The sequence below is a fragment of the Papaver somniferum genome, chromosome 3, assembly GCF_003573695.1.
Source record: "Papaver somniferum cultivar HN1 chromosome 3, ASM357369v1, whole genome shotgun sequence".
NCBI classification, from domain to species: Eukaryota; Viridiplantae; Streptophyta; class Magnoliopsida; order Ranunculales; family Papaveraceae; genus Papaver; species Papaver somniferum.
This window is the reverse complement of record NC_039360.1, coordinates 131,176,440-131,190,507: the sequence shown is the minus strand read 5'-3', so window position 1 is coordinate 131,190,507 and position 14,068 is coordinate 131,176,440. Positions and strand designations below refer to the sequence as shown.

The 14,068-nt window shown below is 36.3% G+C and overlaps 1 long non-coding RNA gene across 1 annotated transcript; it reads right to left on the bottom strand.

Annotated features, from left to right (window-relative positions):
* Positions 1–10,285: 10,285 nt before the first annotated feature.
* LOC113361638 lies at positions 10,286–12,187 on the bottom strand. The gene is made up of 3 exons (XR_003365242.1): positions 11,860–12,187; positions 11,223–11,359; positions 10,286–10,982 (listed from the first exon to the last, which is right to left on the bottom strand). It is a non-coding gene; the product is annotated as an uncharacterized LOC113361638 (long non-coding RNA).
* Between the last annotated feature and the right edge of the window lie 1,881 nt (positions 12,188–14,068).

Sequence of the window (14,068 nt, the reverse complement as noted above, 5' to 3'; positions counted from 1 at the left end):
CTGATAGCTATGATTCTAATGAAGACGAGAAATCGAGTGTTGCACTTCTTGGTGAAAATATTCATTTTGATAATTGTAGCAGTACATACATCAATCTTGATATTCTTTCAGAAGAAAACCCAACCAATCTGGAAGAAAAAATTGACCAATTCTTTGGAAACTGTATATATAATGTTTCAGGTTCCACCATGTGTCTAGATGCTTGCACATCCCAAAAGACCGATTTTTATCCAAGATTGACGTGCTCATATTTTTCTCTAAAGGGTCATGAGCTTTCAAAGTGTTACAAGTACAAACACCAATTGAGGCACGTCAACAAACTTCAACGAAGAGCAAATCAATTAGCAAATACGCTTAAACTTGCTCAGAAGACCGCTGAGTTATGTAGGATTTTATCTTTGTCTAAGAAGTTAGTTTTCAAGAATAAAACAAGCACATTAGAGAAGAAAGTATGGTCAAGTCGTTTTGTTAGACAGAGGTCTGCGGATTCCTCTCAAGAGGAAAATGATGGACAAATTGTTGTTCACCGCAACGTAACTTGATTGTGTTGATTTGGAAATCTTGTCTCATGTGCCTGATCAAAAGAGACAAGATTATGTAGATCTCAGGCTTTAAGAAAAAGTTGTTCTCTTCTTTTCTTAGTTTTGATTTTTTTAATCCATGTCTTTTAATAAAGGAGGGTTATTCTCGATAATTATACTCTTTTCAGGGTTCAGAATTGTGCGTGCACGAACCTGTTAAAGGTTAACCCTACATTCCTTTTTCCTTCCTTGAAACTTCTTTTTTCTCAAGACCACTTGTTGAGATTGTGATTTCCTCTCACAAACCCATACGCCTATGGATGCTCCAAGTACCATGTCTTCTGATGGAAAGGATTATAATATGATTGTCGAGCTATCAATCATGAAGGAAAAAGATAAATCTCCGTTAGCTCCGACATTGAAAAGAAATAAAAGGAATGTGAGGAAGCCTGGAGTTGTTCCTTCAAATTCTCAGAAGTTTTCTCATGTTCTTGGAGTGTTGAAGGAGATGCAAAGGATATTCATCAAATAAAGGCTTTTGTGTTTAAGACTCATGAGATTCAAAAGGCCTTGGTTCGACATCCATCAAGAAGGTCTATTGATATTAACTCCTATCTTCATGAACCTTATGTCCCAATGACTGTTGACGACAAGGAGTTTGGGGACGATAAAGAATTCTTTAAAGGTCTTAACGTCTAGTAAATATTCTATTTTCTTGTTTTGTTTAGAAGAATAACTACAGTTTGGAATATGCATTATTGTGATTACACATAGCTATGTCCAACTTTTTCATCTTCATGTTTTTAGATTTATTGGTTTAAATTCTAAAATTATTTGGAAGATGATTTTTGCGGTATTAATCTTTATGATTTTACAAGGCCTTTTCATGCTCGTGCATTTGGACGGCCTAGGTCATAAAATTGCTTCACATTCTTTGGATTGGGGTCGGTAAGGCATGTTCAATGACGAATCTGCGAAGTCAAAACACTGAAAACCTTATATATCCTGTACTCATGTTAATCTTACTTACGGCATGCAGGTTAACTATTAGGTTGCTAGAGACTAAAATGTTTCTTTAGAGAGCAATTCATAATGTTCTAGCAATTGTTTTCTGTATCATGAAAATAAAACCAAAATTCTTTTGGATAGCCTCGACTTAAGTCGGACATGCAAGACCTTAAGCCTGAAAACACACATGCATTTATAATATTTCTGAAATCTCGACTCAAGTCGTACATGCAAGACCTTAAAGATCGAAAACACACATATGCATTTATAATATTCCTTATAACTACTGTACGAAAATGTTGCATTAAAATCTCTTTGAATTACATCTTTCTATCGATCTACCTTTCATGGTTAACAATGGGTGTCTTAGCGACCCATACACTAAAAAGTGAACCTTATAATTCATTTTCGGCATTTCAATATGATGAAGATGGACTTAGACAATGTAGTTGGGGTTAGTTGTTGTCTTGTGCTAATCGTCATAATTTCCTCCTATACGGAGACTTAACCCCTCTGACCTGTTTGGTAGTAAAAAAGTCAAGCAATTTGTGGCATTCTGCAGCATCATCATCTTAAAGTAGTCCGCCTGAATATCATCATACATGACATTATATAAATATGACATATTTGAAAAATTTATGAGTGTTAGTCGATTGTTGTAAATCAATGGTTGAAATAGTCCGACGATTCTTGCACAAGCATTTCTAAAAGTTTCACAGGGTATAATGTTTCTGTTATACTAAAATGACTTGAATAAGACTTCATGGTACTAACTTAGTGGTGGAAACTCATGTCTTTGACGATATTATAATATAAGTGTATCATGTTGTTGGTGTCTTGCAACAATAGAAGAAACGTCAGATGTATCAAACAATAAATATAAAGAACCGTATCAAACAACTCTATCACGAACAAATTGATGAGGGCAGAATCACAGGTTCAACAAGCTGTCCTTAACACATTAGTTTACGGGTATACTCTAAAGTAATGCTAAACCCCAACGTGCGAAGATGTGTCCAGGATAAGACTGCCCGATATAACTTGTATTAGCACAATACAAGTTACCCACTCTTAAACTCAGCAACGGGGATGAAAGTAAAACTCCGATGAAAATAAAAGCAAGAAGATGAAGAAAAGAAGACCTAGAGATGGTCGCTTCTTATGTGTTTTGAAAAAAGATTTTCGAGTTGTATTTATAGGAAAATTAACTTGCAAATCAAGTTAGGTTTAGGTTTTTCTTATAAAACGAGTTTTGTTTCTTGTAAAACAATTAAACACAAAAAAATAATTTTTCCATAAATAAAACTCTTAAATAAATTATTTATCAAGTTAAAAAACTTGCAAAAAATAATTTCAAGTAGACACGGACTTGGTGCTTGGTACACGCGCATGGGCATGGGTCGAAACATGTATTTTTCGCCCCACCTGCTACACCCACATTGTTTTACAACATATCCATGAGAACATGGTAATATAGTGGAGCACCTCTTTAGTTTTCCACAATGTGGGACTAAAGGTTCTATTTCATTCACTCAAAAATGAGTGAGTATCCTTAGACCCTTAGGTCATGAGATCAAACCACACCAAGACCAAAAAATCATTTATTAAATAACTCATTTTCTCCAACAATCCCCCACATGAATGAAATCTCGGTAAAAAACGAAAAATCAGAGTACGGAAAATACCATTTAGGCAAAGATGTCCATGAGATCTTGAACCTTGCTTAGTGAGAAGTTACCGGAACTACTAGCTAGACAGTGAACTATGTCTTGAACTGCTAGCGTTTGGTGTAATTCTAATAACATGCATGCATGATATCCTCCAAGTGTTGCTAAGTTCGTGCCGTTTTGTCCATTTTGGCCCTGGACATATCCTGTTTCTCAAAATGCTTTAGAGAATCGACTCCATTCTCATTGGAAGCGACCCACTTCCTCATTCAGATAGGTGAGTTCCATCAAGAGTGTTTACTGCTACACCCCACTTCAATCTTAAATTGAAACTATATAACTCATTAAGACTTAATTAAAAGTCATCCTCCACATGCAGTCACACTATCACATCAACACCATAGGGAAGGGACAGAGAATGAAATTCTCTGATAGTGTTTACCTTTACCCACCATAAATTAGTTGTCTCATTCAAAACCTTGTTATTGGAATCTCCAGTCAGCAAGGTTGAGTATCCTTCATGGCAAGTTTAATTATTTGAGCCTAAGCCCCATCCCCTTCAATGCTTTACTAACTATCTCCTTGGGCAAACCTTTCGTTAAATGGTCCGCGATATTCTCCTTGGACCTTGTCCAATCTATGGAAATAACGTCTGTGGAGATTAGTAATTTCAAAGAATCATGTCTTCTACGCATATGTATAGACTTTACATTATAGAAGCTATTCTTAGCTCTACCTATTGCAGATTTGATGTCACAATGTATAGATATAGCTGGCACAGGCCTATGCCAGAGAGGAATATCTTCTAAAAAGTTTCTTAGTCATTCGGCCTCCTCTCCTGCTTTATCTAACGCAATAAACTCCGACTCCATTGTTGAGCGAGCTATACATGTCTGTTTGGAACTCTTCCAAGATACAGACGCACCTGCTAGAGTGAATACATATCCACTCGTAGACTTAGACTCCTCTGAGTCCGCTATCCAGTTCGCATCGCAAAATCCCTCAAGGACGGCCGAATACCCTTCGTAATTCAAACAAAAGGTCATTGTATACTTCAAGTACTTTAGTACTCTATTAAGTGCATCCCAATGTTTCTGCCCTGGATTACAAGTATACCTGCTTAACCTACTCACAGCATAAGCAATGTCTGGTCTCGTACAATTCATCAAATACATCAGACTTCCTATGACTCTCGAGTATTCAAGTTGGTTAACACCTACACCCTTATTCTTCGTGAGTTTGCAAGAAGAATCATATGGAGTGCAAATAGGTTTACAGTCAAACAAATTATATTTCTTAAGTATGAATTCAACATAATGAGACTGACTCTGACTATAGCCATTAGAAGTTTTTTCTAATCTTCATCCCTAATATGACATCAGCGGGGCCTAAGTCTTTCATGTCAAAGTTCTCATTCAACATTTTCTTAGTGGTATTAATAACATCCATGTTTTTACCTAGTATAAGCATATCATCAACATACAAGCATACAATCACACAGGCATCCTTGACAAGTTTAGTATAAATACACTTATCAGATTCATTAATTCTAAAACCACTAGAAATCATCACATGATCAAATTTCTCATGCCACTGTTTAGGTGCTTGTTTCAATCCATACAAAGATTTCTTTAGTTTACAAACCTTCTTCTCACAACCTTTAACTACAAAGCCTTCGGTTTGTTCCATATAAATTTCTTCATCTAATTCACCATTCAAAAATGCTGTCTTTACATCCATTTGATGTATCTGTAGGTTATGGACAGAAGCTATAGCAATTAACATCCTAATAGAGCTAATTCTACTTACTGGTGAATATGTATCAAAGAATTCTATACCTTCTATCTGTTTATAGCCTTTTGCTACCAACCTAGCCTTGTATTTTTCAATAGTTCCATTTATATTATGTTTTCTCTTGAAAATCCATTTACAACCTATGGCCTTAGACCCTGGAGGTAAATCTACAAGTTCAAAAGTACCGTTTTCTCGAATGGAATTCATTTCACTAATTGAAGCTTCTTTCCACCACGGAGCTTCAGGACAAGTCATGGCTTCTTTATAAGTCTAAGGATCAGACTCGGCTAGGTATGTAATGCAACCAGGATAGGTTTTCATAGTTTTAACCCTTTTACCTCTTCTAGGTTCTATTTCTGGTTCATCTTCCTCTAAAGGTAATGACTGACTGGATGATGGAAATTCTAGGGGATCATCTAAACATCTCTTTCTAGAATCACGTTTCATAGAAAAAACATTCTCAAAGAACTCAGCATCCCTGGACTCCATGATAGTATTCAACCCTATGTCAGAAATTTCAGAACTCACAACCATAAACCTATGAGCACTAGAATGCTCAGGATACCCTATAAAAACACAATCAACGGTTTTGGGTCCTGTCTTATTTTTCTTAGGAGGAGGGATGACCACCTTTGCCAAGCACCCCCACACTTTGAAGTAATCGTAAGATGGTTGTTTGCCTTTCCATAACTCATATGGAGTTTTATCTGATCCTTTAAAGGGTACTCTGTTCAGGATGTAATTGGCTGAGAGGATAGCCTCCCCCCACAAATTTGAAGGTAATCCTGAACTAATCAACATGGCATTCATCATGTCCTTAAGGGTACGGTTCTTACGTTCAGCTACACCATTAGATTGAGGTGAATAAGGGGCTGTAGTTTCATGTATTATGCCATGTTCTTCACAGAAATCTCCAATAAGAATTAGATACTCACCACCACGGTCAGACCTAAAAGTTTTAATGGTAGCATTCAATTGGTTTTCAACTTCACGTTTATATATCTTAAAGGCTTCTAAGGCATCGTCCTTCCCTCTAAGCAAATAAACCTGACAGTACCTCGTACAATCATCTATAAAAGTGACAAACCATTTCTTACCACCTCTAGTTTGAACTGACTTCATGTCAACTACGTCTGAATGAATCAATTCTAAGGGTTTAGTGTTTCTCTGGACATTTTTCCTGAATGATTTCTTAGCATGCTTAGATTCTACGCAAATCTCACACTTATGACTTTTATCTAAAGTGAATTTGGGTATGCAGCCTACGTTATCCAGTTTATACATTGATTTGTAATTTACATGACCAAGTATACCATGCCAAACATCTGATGACACACACACATGTACGCAGAAGAATCATTCAATTTCACTTCAGGACATGTTATATTAAGTTTGTAAAGACCCCCAGTATTATAACCCTTACCCATATAATCATTGCCCTTAGTTACTATAAGTTTTCCAGACTCAATTGAAACTTTAAAACCATTATCATCTAAAACAGAACAAGAAACAAGATTTTTGCAGATGTCTGGAACATGAAGAACTTCATTCAATGTGAGAGTCTTGCCAGATGTGAGCTTCATACCGGACTTTCCTTTTCCTGCAACCTCTGATGCAGATGAGTTACCCATATAGAGTTTCTCGCCTTCCCCTACCCTCTGGTAGGAGGTGAACAGGTCTCTGTTCCCACAAACATGCTTGGTAGCTCCAGAGTCTACCCAGCAGTCCATCACATTGGTCACCAAATTAACTTCAGACACTACAGCAGAAAACTCATCCTTGTTCTTTTCAACCAAGTTAGCATTATCCTTCTTGTCCTTACGATGTCTACAGTGAACTGCCATATGGCCAGTAACTCCACACGCATAACAAGCACCCTTAATTTTAGTAATGCTAGACTCTGGTTTTCGAAACATACCTTTCTTGGGAGGACCACGCTTAGAGTTACGATTGTTACTCTCACCTTTTCCAGCTTTGGAAGATCTATGTTCAGTCATGTGAGCTTTATTACTCATGTCCCTTGCAGAAGACACGTTCTTATCTTTGGAGCACAACAACTCTTCTACTTGAATCTTCTTCCCTAATTCAACCATGTTGATCTCGCCAGTTTCATGTCTTAGCTTTTTCTTGTACTCAGACCAGGAAGTTGGTAACTTCTCAATTACCGCAGATACTTGAAACGTCTCATCAATGACCATACCTTCAGCAAGAATCTCATTAATAATCTGTTGAAATTCGAGGAATTGATCAACAAAAGGCTTATCATTCGTTATCTTGAAGTCCATAAACTTCGCCACCAGAAATTTCTTGCTCCCTGCAGTCTCCGCTTGATACTTTGCTTCTAACGCAGTCCACAAATCATAAGCACTGAAATTTTCTTTAGCATTGTAAAAATCATACATCGTATCTTCCAAACCATTCATGATATGATTTTTCGCCTAAAAATTACACCGCTTGTTATACTCGATCACCTCCTCAGTTAAAGCTTCAACATTCATCAATTCATCATGTGGAACAAGTACATAATCCAGTCATGATGGCTTAGATAAAACAACATCTTGGATTGCCATCTCTTGAAATCCTTTCCATTAAACTTCTGCGGTCTTTCAACGTCGTTCTTTCCCATTGTTGCAAGGAATAATCTAATGTGTTAAGATTGTTGGTGTCTTGCAACAATAGAAGAAACGTCAGATGTATCAAACAATAAATATAAAGAACCGTATCAAACAACTCTACCACGAACAAATTGACGAGGGCAGAATCACAGGTTCAACAAGCTGCCCTTAACACATTAATTCGCGGGTATACTCTAAAGTAATGCTAAACCCCAAAGTGCGAAGATGTGTCCAGGATAAGACTGCCTGATATAACTTGTATTAGCACAATACAAGTTACCCACTCTTAAACTCAGCAACGGGGATGGAAGTAAAACGCCGATGAAAATAAAAGCAAGAAGATGAAGAAAAGAAGACCCAGAGATGGTCGCTGCTTATGTGTTTTGAAAAAAGATTTTCGAGTTGTATTTATAGGAAAATTAACTTGCAAATCAATTTAGATTTAGGTTTTTTCTTATAAAACGAGTTTTGTTTCTTGTAAAACAATTAAACACACAAAAAAGAAGTTTTCCATAAATAAAACTCTTAAATAAATTATTTATCAAGTTAAAAAACTTGCAAAAAATAATTTCAAGTAGACACGGACTTGGTGCTTGGTACACGCGCATGGGCATGGGTCGAAACATGTATCTTTCCCATTGTTGCAAGGAATAATATAATGTGTTAAGATTGTTGGTGTCTTGCAACAATAGAAGAAACGTCAGATGTATCAAACAATAAATATAAAGAACCGTATCAAACAACTCTACCACGAACAAATTGATGAGGGCAGAATCACAGGTTCAACAAGCTGTCCTTAACGCATTAGTTCGCGGGTATACTCTAAAGTAATGCTAAACCCCAACGTGCGAAGATGTGTCCAGGATAAGACTGCCCGATATAACTTGTATTAGCACAATACAAGTTACCCACTCTTAAACTCAGCAACGGGGATGGAAGTAAAACACCGATGAAAATAAAAGCAAGAAGATGAAGAAAAGAAGACCTAGAGATGGTCGCTGCTTATGTGTTTTGAAAAAGATTTTCGAGTTGTATTTATAAGAAAATTAACTTGCAAATCAAGTTAGGTTTAGGTTTTTTCTTATAAAACGAGTTTGGTTTCTTGTAAAACAATTAAACACAAAAAAAGAATTTTTCCATAAATAAAACTCTTAAATAAATTATTTATCAAGTTAAAAAACTTGCAAAAAATAATTTCAAGTAGACACGGACTTGGTGCTTGGTACACGCGCATGGGCATGGGTCGAAACATGTATCTTTCCCATTGTTGCAAGGAATAATCTAATGTGTTAAGATTGTTGGTGTCTTGCAACAATAGAAGAAACGTCAGATGTATCAAACAATAAATATAAAGAACCGTATCAAACAACTCTACCATGAACAAATTGATGAGGGCAGAATCACAAGTTCAACAAGCTGTCCTTAACACATTAGTTCGCGGGTATACTCTAAAGTAATGCTAAACCCCAACGTGCGAGATGTGTCCAGGATAAGACTGCCCGATATAACTTGTATTATCACAATACAAGTTACCCACTCTTAAACTCAGCAACGGGGATGTAAGTAAAACGCCGATGAAAATAAAAGCAAGAAGATGAAGAAAAGAAGACCTAGAGATGGTCGCTGCTTATGTGTTTTGAAAAAATATTTTCGAGTTGTATTTATAGAAAAATTAACTTGCAAATCAAGTTAGGTTTAGGTTTTTTCTTATAAAACGAGTTTTGTTTCTTCTAAAACAATTAAACACAAAAAAGAATTTTTCCATAAATAAAACTCTTAAATAAATTATTTATCAAGTTAAAAAACTTGCAAAAAATAATTTCAAGTAGACACGGACTTGGTGCTTGGTACACGCGCATGGGCATGGGTCGAAACATGTATTTTTCGCCCCACCCGCTACACCCACATTGTTTTACAACATATCCATGAGAACATGGTAATATAGTGGAGCACCTCTTTAGTTTTCCACAATGTGGGACTAAAGGTTCCATTTCATTCACTCAAAAATGAGTGAGTATCCTTAGACCCTTAGGTCATGAGATCAAACCACACAAAGACCAAAAAATCATTTATTAAATAACTCATTTTCTCCAACACCTGTCACTGCACATGGAGACTCAAAGAATTTGGATGTGTAAAGATAATTAGATAGGATTGTTCTAAACTAAAAAGTTCATTACCGTCTGTAAGTTAAGTTTTGCAAAGATGATCTTCTAGCATGTTGTATCTCTCCTTTCTTTGTCATATATTTTTTTTATCTTGATTCTCCTTCTGCCAGACATATTGATGGATGGAATAAATCTATGGTAATATTAACGACATTATAAATATCATCTCTGATAAAAAAAAAAGAAAAGACCTTAGAAATAATACCATGTAAGTTGGTGTAGGATTTATACTTAGCTGTCATTTTGTAATCAAATTTCAAGGCTCGAATTGTACTCCCGGTTTATGATTGATTGCTCCATGAAATTTCCTTTCGGATTGAGAAAAAATCCATTACTCGTATATGTATTGCAATTTAATAGTTGTCTGATTGGAAATTAAATGTGACTCCAAAAATTCTCATTTCTTATAACCAACTATAAGGTTCAGGACCATATCTTGGAACTACGCTTAAATAAAAGACATTAACCATTTCATTCTTAAACCATGCATCACCAAAATATAAGTGGCGCAGACATCACCAACATAAGTGGCGCACGCATCTAGCATTACAGGGATTACAAACTTGTCACAGAATTCTGGCCAATTTTTCTTTTGCTTCATGATTCAACTACTTTACAAAGTATTTCATAGCTCTTGTCACATCCCATGTGCAAAGGTGAATTGGAGGGCATATTCAAGCTGCAATTCATAAACATGCATCAGCATCTCTTCCTCCAATACAAACGATACCGTAAAAACCAACAAAATTATTCCCAACTGTCGATACCCCATCCCATCATTATCCGCGCGCAGTTTCTCAAATGATTAAACATAAACCATGTTTCGGAAGTAACCATTTTCTTATGTTTAACTTTCTCTGCAAAAACCCATTCTTCTGGCCTATATGTAGTTTCCATTATGACCTTAAAGGAGCTTCTGGATATATTGTTTCTTAAATGAACACAGATGCGACCCAGTTTCCGACTCTAAGCTTATAGATAAACCATTTTGATATGTGAAAGTTCCAAGTTGTTGGCTTCCGCCCTCTCGTGGGTAAGTCTTAACCACGGGATTGAAGCCGTTTCCTAACCCTGGTGGAATCTTGCTTGTTTGCTTGTTTTTGCGATGAAATAGAAGGAAAGCCGACATATACTTGATCAGCATTATTTTATAAGCATCAATTGTTCTTTAGGTTTACAGTGGTGGTTGATTAAGAGGTTCTTCATGTGCTGCAAAAAATATATGATTATCACCAACTGCCTAACATACAAATCTATAAATATAAGAAGATATCGAAATGTTTAACATTGAGTAGTCAAATTGCGAGCACTTACTTCAGGCCTTGACCTAGAGACATATATGGATCATCTAAAATGCAGTACATTGGTTGCCAGGTGTAGGAAAACAAACATCGCCATGATATCGAAATAGCTTTGAACAGTCAAATTAAAAGGATTGCGAGAACTTACTTCAGGCCTTTACCTTGGGAGGTTGAGACTTTCAATCCAAAATTCTTTTTATGTATATATGGATCAACTAAAATGCACTATATCCGCAGGACCGAATCTATGAATCACACTTATAACAACCTCGGGAATTGGCCAGCCTACAAGGAAAGACGCAGAAGAAACTTAAAAAAAGCCTTCGTAAAAGAAGACTAAATTACCTCAAATGTTGGCGAATTTTTCACAAACATCTAAAACACTAATCAAAACTTTTCATTGCATCCGTTTTTTCACAAACCTAATGAACCTAAACCCACATAAACTGAGAAACATGAATTTGTTAACCAAGTCTGGAACCACTTCCAAGAATTTCTCATCTAATTCAAAGGGCCCTCCTTCATTTAAAATCATGTCATGTTAATCCGTTAGTGAACACATATTTCTTCTTTCCTTTATCCTGTATAAGAAAACTCAAAACACTTAATCAAATAGTGGAGAAAACTGTCGTTGATCATGAAGTACGGTACGCACGACATAAGCATTTATAATTAAGAATTTGGAAATTTGATGGAACACTTTATGTGCATCTGAAACAGTGGTCACACAACATTAAACAATTTAGATACTTCAACAAAATAACAGGAACGACAAAGCTCTACACCTCTGTATTGTTGGACTACAATCAAAGCTTTAACCGGTGCGTAGCAGAGTGCCAACCATGTAATCATTACACTTGTGGAATTTCCAAACTTGAAGAAACTTCCCCTGAGAGGTGTAAAATGGAACTATCAGTTTCTTTCTGTTTTCAATTCCTATTCGTTCTATATTTAGTTTCAAAACCTAGCTTCTTTTTTTTTTCCGGAAAACCTAGTTTATGAAAAGACGCACATCTTGTCATTGGATAACAACTTTTAACCAACAGACGTATCTATCGTACGCTTTCTCTTGACTCTCTCCTAGAGCGTCTGTTTTTGGTTATGTCCATCAATGCAAGCCTTATCACAAACTATAGAGGAAGATAATTACATCTCGATTCAATCTTTGGTATTTTAAACTGTAACTTAGGTTACCGATCAAAAAAAAAACTGTAACCTAGGTTATCTGTGAAGGGCACTCTTTGTATGCAAATTGACCAAGAGGAGTGTCTTTTCCCTAACTTTCTGTACACATTGACCAAGAGTGATGTCTTTCCGTAACAAGAAGTAACCCGACATGGTTATTGTACAATTCTTGAATCATCATCAACAAGTAAATTTTTTTTTTGTTAACGATATAGACTAAAATCAAGAGATCTCAAAACTGCAAATCTGCAACATGACATGAGGTTTTAGAAATCGTTATATATAAACCACACAATTGAATGGACGCACCTGTTGGATACGGCTGAAAGCCTTTCGTTTGTAACTTCTCGTTTTCAAACGACGCGCCTCTTTTCCAAAGTTGCTTATTTGAAACTACCAACATGGCATTTGACGTGGCGTTCTAGTTTTTCAGTATTTCTGAAATTGAATGTGGCAGCGACACATCGGATTAAAGATTCTTCTTTATATAAAGAAGTATTTACTGACAATATATACAAGATCCTGAGCAAAACAAAAGTGCTGAAACGGTGATCCAATCTTAACTTCATGTACAATATGCTTCATATACTTCACGATTTATATCACACGCAAATATAACAACATCAGGATCTCGATCAGGATGATACTTTATCTTATTCATCTCATCAAAGTATGGTTGCAAGGCAACATTACAATCTCTTTTAGGATCATTTGCATGTTTCAAATCAGGATACAATATCTGTAAGGCAAACATCTGTAAGGATAGACTGGAGGGTCCCCAAGTTAACTAGTCTAGTTTGGTCTTATCCATCTCTTCGGATAGACTGGAGGGTCCCCAAATGCTTTGTCAGGCAAACATCTGTAAGGATTCGCGTCGTAAGCTTCGTCATCAAGGTAATCTTCCCCGCCAAAAGCTTCCATACAATATATTCTTCAATTTCACTGCCATTATAAGTAAAGACCAAATTAGACTAGTTAACTTGGTTTCTTATGAATGAATAACTAATCACAAAATAATATTACGAGAACTACCGTAATACTCCTTCTGTCCCACAAAAATTGATACTTTTTTCCCCTTTGTTTTTGCATAAACGAAAAAGAGAAAAGACAACACTTTTTACGGGACCGGGAGAGTACATGTTTTTTTCTTCTTCTAGTCCAAAACAAGTTGGGTAGGCTAGAAAGAAAACACGAGGACTTCTCAAGCAGACACCTATCTTGGTACTGCTCTTTCCTATGGAAATAGTTGGTATTCAACCAAACATAGTTACACGAATATTTCCTTCACCAACCTTGGTACTGCTCTCACCCTCTATTGGTCTACGGTCTAGGCTGGCTCGCCACGCCTATCACGAGCCTATTTTTATATGGAAATGGCTGTGTTTTCTACCATTGGCTTGCCAGACCAATCACGAACCCTCCTCCTTTATCCTCGTGCAGAAAAATTACACATGTGGAGAGGAAGTATATGTGTTTGATTTATCAGTTTGGCATGTGGTTTTTCTTTTTCTGTTTTTGAAATAGCATGTGGTTGTTCTATAAAGACGGTCAGCGCCGAAACTTGAACTTCTAACCTTAAGTATGATAGTTTGTCCGCTGACCAACTAGGATATATATAAAAGGATAAAAAGCGATAGTGATAATAATGGTACCTTTCAGTAGCATAGTGACCCTTGCTAGGAACTTCAATCCACAATAACGTCTCACTACTGTTGGCACAAGAACAACATAATTTAATTGCTTCAGAACAACAACAACAACAACAATACTGATAAAAATAACTACCATAAGTTTGCAACATTGTTTGGC